The following is a 6,000-nucleotide window of genomic DNA, read 5'->3' as shown; positions in this document are numbered from 1 at the left end:
TATATATATATATATATATATATATATATATATATATATACTTAATTTGAATAATTTAAATTAATTTGATTAATATAAAATTTTAAGTATTCCAATATAGAATATTAAACTTAAATGGATACTAAACGAAATTAAATTATATTAAATGTTACTATATTAAATATATAAGGATAGAATTTAAAAGTTTCTACTCAATCCACACTTTTAATAAATTGTAGATAACTTCTATGAAAATTAGGTTCAATATTAACCTCATGAATTACCTTTCTTATGTTGTTTAAAAGTCCATTCCAATCGTCCTATTTAATACCCCTATATTCAGTACTATACATCGAACAAAATAGAAAGGTGTTGTGCACTTTGAATTGATCATGACTTCTATGAAAACTAGGTATAATATTAACCTCACAAATTACCATTTGTATGCAGTTCACAGGGATGTTGCATGGTTGGTTTGGGACCCCCGGGGGGGGTGGGGGTAGGAAGGTGGTATTTGAAATGCATTTTTTTCCACTAATCAAAAGAAACTTATAATGCATCAATTAACCATAATGATCCCATGTAGCTTCCTTACATATTCAGTGGCCAAAATAAATGGCCTATTCTAGCACTAGACAGATTTTGACGCCTCTTTCTTTTCTTGTCTTAATCTGATTTATTATTTGTTCTTCCTTTAGTGAGTATAGTTGAATATTTTTTTATTGGTAAAACTTGAAACCATGCTTTTCTTTTGAAAATATATTTAATTGTTAAATTAAATAACTCTTTTATTTTGCATAAAAAAAATGTAACATATTCAAAAGCGTATGAAAATAAATGTTTGATTTACTTTTAAGCTCAGTCAAGCATATTTTTTTTGCCATTGGAAAACTGTTCTTGGAGTGATATGCAATTCATGAGTAATGATATACAAACTTGAAATTTTGGAATCAACTTTTGTACAAAAAGATATGCCATGGACAAGTTGGTTTCAATCCACTACAAATAATCTATCCCAACGTTTTGTTTTATTTCCCGTATATTAAATTATATAACTCGAACATGAAGAAGTTGATCGTATATAATATGCAATCTTTATATGTTCTTCGTCGCAACCCCTTCCTAATCATTACACGATTAATCGATACAAATTTTTAATTTACACTGGTAAATAATTGTCGATAATTTAAAGAGAAGCATATGTAAAAGGTGAATCATTTCCTTCTGTCCCAGTTGATTAAGGGTGGTTGTTTTTACGGTTAAAGTCTCGAGAGTTTAAGGATTGATATCTTCCTCTCCTTTTGTCTGTGTCAAAAGAAAAGAAAAGAAAAATAGAAAATGAAAAGAGTCTATTGGCCGAAAGACATTTCTTATGATGTGAAAGAAATGATTAAATGCCAATTACCCACTTGAGGCACGACCCCATGTCACTAGATCTTATCCATCTTTCACAAATCCTGCTTGATCTCGTCATCTTTCACATTATAACTCTAACTTTTATAAATTAGTAATTGGGTGAAAAGGAAAATTACTATATTTTGAAGGAGCGTTTGTGGAAATCATAAAATGTGAAAGGAATCAATCAAATAGAGGCAGAGTCCTAAACTAACGGTCAGGGTACTGCACGGAGGGTGCTGGATTTAACACCCCCTTTTAGTACCAAACAAACAATTCTCCATATGTGATTTAAGGTTTGCTGACTAAAAAAGGTGTAGGCACATGATAATAATTCTCCCTGCTGGGACATGCTCTCGCCAGGTGCGAAGTTCACCCACCCACTAACTCACTGTCAGTCTCTTTGTACTGTCCATGATTTGAAGAGTCGATTACATGAATCATTTCGATCTTTCTATTAAATTCGATTTAGAAAATTCAAAACAATTCATTTGTCAGCAACTACAATGGTTCATGTCAATTTCAGTTTCTCTCTTTTTTTGCGTTCAGTATCTTCTAACGAAATATTTGTAAATCTTTTGTATCCTTTCAAATTCTATTAGATGTTAATGTAAATGCACCATAATTATGTAGTCATTTTCCTAGTAGATAGTTTCAAGTTAGTTATCCTAATCACCTCCTCTCTTCCACCGATAGCTTGGCTCCTTCTATCTTATTACTATTGGATCCAAAGGCGATGCAGGAATTGCGATTAATGAATAATATGACATACGTATGATCACAACGAAAAAAATAAGATTAAAGTAAAGAAATTGAAGAGAGATTAGCAGATAAATCAATATTTTATTGAAGACAATATGTGGATATAATACAAGAATTCAGCAAAAGGTTTCATCTAAACTGAATGAAGGTCACATATTTATATGGACATATCAAAATCTAAAAATATCATAAAGATGGAAATAATATAAAAAAATAATGTGAAATAAAGGAAATAATATTTTTCTATAAAATCACGTGAAAATAAGAAAACAATATTTTTCAAAAAATCACCTAATTTGAGGCACAAAATCTAACAATCTCCATTTTGACTCAAATTCTGGCACAACGAATAAAGTTTCAAAATTTCTCCACCTGAAAAATGTCCAACTGCATCAAAATAAGAAAACTCCTCAAAGAGCAACCGAAACTCCCCACCTTACGAAAAACATCATCATCTGCCCGACATCCCCAAGTAACACTCAAACCCTAATCCCAGGTTCCCAAAATTTCAACAAGGAATTAAAATTGTCCAAACTAGGTCGAAGTACACCCTGTAGTAGAAACCACACAAAAAATGCTTCATCAAAAGGCCCGCTGCAAGAACTGACACCTTCAAATACACCTAAAGCATTTTCGACATCTCCAACACTACATCTACACTCAATCGATCCAACCCTAGCATTTGAACACGATGTATCCGCTGATATTGGTGGCAAAGCAGAATTACCAACACTCTCCTAAGCAATGTTCTGAACTGACCCAGAGTCGTTCACAAAATCTGCAATACCAAATTGAATTTTCACCATGGTACCAAACTTGTCCTGATGTCTCTTAATTGGTTTGCGAGCCCCTACAAGATGTACAACTAAAACCTCTTCCATCTATCTAGTACAACCTGGACATCCCTTCGGGCCTTCAGGACTCCATCTCCACCAGAGAACTCATACCTATTTGAATCCAGAATATTCAACGAGATTAGATTCTTCTTTAAGTTTGGAATATGTCGAACCTGGCCAAGTATTCTAATTATCCCATCATGTAACCTCAATCAGACCCCGATCAATTTCAGTAACCCAACAAGATTGATTGTTTTCTCTGACAACTCTACCTTGCTTAACTGCCAAAAACAAGTCCCAATTGAGACACATATGGAACTAAATCAAAAATTGACTCCTTGTGAAGTTTAGACTCCATGTGAGATACAGTAAACACTACATCTCTACTATCCGAAAAGTCCTCAACAACGTTGGTCTCGTCCTAATATTTGATTGCCTCCCACGATTTTTAGCCAAATAACATTTAGCCTGCAACTTATCGCGATCTTTTTTAATGTGTCTTTTCCTCCTACAGTAAAAGCAATACAAATTGCTAAAGTTCACATTCAATCTACCTCTCCGTCGATCACCATGAGATACTAGAGCTTCCTCATCTCTAGATATAGCTCCAACCAGATGCTTCGTCTTCTCCTTTGAGAACAAAGCATCTTAAGCGTCTTCAATGGTAAGCGTGTCACCACTGTACAATATCATGTCTCGGAACGATGTGTACGAAGGTGGTAGTGAGCACGACAGGATTAAGGTCAGATCCTCCTCATCATACTTGACTTCCAATGTCTCCAGATCCGCGACGATTTCCTTGAATACAGCTAGGTGATCTTCTAGCGATCCTCCTTCTGTCATGCGCTGGGAATACAACATTTACTTTAGATGCAGTTTGCTCATTAGACTTTTGATCATGTACAACTACAGTTTTAACCATAAAACAACCACTATTTTTTCCTTCAATACCTCATGCAGAATGTTATTGGAAAGGTGAAGATGAATCTACGATAAAGCCATCTTGTATTTCCGTTATTTTATCAAAACCCAGCAAAGTATCATCTAAATTCATTTGCGCCAGCACAGTCCTGATCTTTACTTGCCACAATGAAAATCTCATATTGCAATCTAGCAACAGAGTATCATATTTCAATGTAGTAACCTATGAAAAATTACAATCAAATCACGAAGAACCTATAGTTCAGCTTTGATATTACTTGTTGATACAAACAAGCTATTAGAATTGTTCTGATACTACTTTTTGGACCCTATGGCGATACAAGAATTGAAAATAATGAACAATATGAAATATGTATGATGACAACAACGAAAAGAAGATTAAAGTAAAGAAATTGAAGAGAGATTAGAAGAGGAATCGATATTTTATTAACGACAATGTGTGGAGAGAATACAAGAATTTAGTAATAAAGTTTCACCTAAAATGAATGAAATTCCATATATTTATAAGGTCATACCAAAACCTAAAAATATCATAAAGAAGAAAATAATGTAAAGAATAATATAAAATAAAGGAAATAATATTTTTCCAATAAAATCACGTAAAAATAAGGAAACAATATTTTTCAAAAAATTTACCCTAATTTGGGCACAAAATTTAACAATTACTGCCTTGCTCCTCAACTCCATACTACTCTAACTGCTTGCTATAATAGCTTGCTCCTCGAGTGGCTCACTTCAAATTATTCTTATAAACACAATTATGTATAAACATTACAAAAAATAATGTGAGAAAAATACTTGTTAGATTAATATAAGGTGTATAAATAATGGATTTTTGCTATTTCTTCCAAGATTAAATCGAGGGTTGAGATTGCGCCACCTAGGCCCTGGATCTAATCCTTGTCCCCCCGTTTTTGCAGCAAAACCCATAAATAATACACAATGGAAACTTTATTCAGGTGCTTTGGCCCATCGCATGATGGGGCTCTCAAATTTGTGGTACTGTCACTTGTTACCATATGTAAGCCATTCATGCACCCCACTCGAGTAACCTTGACAAAAGTTTTTTCTTCCATGGTAGTAGTGAAGGCAAATAATTTTCCATACAGCAATCAAGTGTTCATCCCAATCAAAGCTTTTGTCTCAACTTGCTTAGGTATATGGGATTAAACTATTGTTTGTCTTTCAGAAGCATCGATTTTTTTTTTTCTTTTACCAATTTGAAAATACTTTTCTTGAAATAGGAACAGGATGATCTATAGGATCAAGAACAAAGTCGGAACATAATTGTAACCCGAACCCATTTTTCCAACCTAAACAACAAACAAAGTATTGTGCAATAAATTTTTTCCCTTAAAATCTTGTTTTATATAATTGTGACAGTATCATCAGAAACAAAAATTATTATGCTTAAATTGAGAAAAGTTTCTTGTCTTATACATAATGAGGTCAAGAGATGTTCAAAGATTGGTTTAGTATGGATAAGTTCATCGTTTGCTTATCTTCTTGAATCATCTTCTTGTTCAAGTCTCTACTTTTACCTAAAAAAATACATAAATAAACCAGCATTATTAGTTTTCCCTATTATATAATCCTAAATTTGTTTGTTATCTACTTCAAAAACATTTTTAAAAATAATTTATATAATTTGTGGGTGCTTCATTTGAATAATTACAGCCATTTTGGACACATTTGAACAATGGGCTTACGTACTTGTTACAAGTTCTTGATCCACTTAGAATGTGGATAGAAAGGTGTTTGGTTATTTAAAGTAAATGGGCACTGTTTTTTTCACTTTATTCGGTGTAAACAAAACATTTATGGTTCTATTTTGTTCTATCCAAAAAATATGATAATCTTTTCAATTGTGCTGCTTGCATAGGGTCTATGAACAGACCTTGTACAGGCGCACACACACATCACAGACCCTGTACAGGCGCGCACACACATCCCCATGTGTGTGCGCGCCTATACAGGGTCTGTGCAACAGATCCTGTGCAGGAGGCATTTTCCTAATCTTTTTATGGTGAAGGAACTATTGATTTTTGCCCCCGTGTCGAGTTCTTATGGTAAATTACCTAAAATT

Source organism: Olea europaea, chromosome 10 (genome assembly GCF_002742605.1).
Source record: "Olea europaea var. sylvestris chromosome 10, O_europaea_v1, whole genome shotgun sequence".
NCBI lineage: Eukaryota > Viridiplantae > Streptophyta > Magnoliopsida > Lamiales > Oleaceae > Olea > Olea europaea.
Note: the sequence above shows the minus strand (reverse complement) of the source record.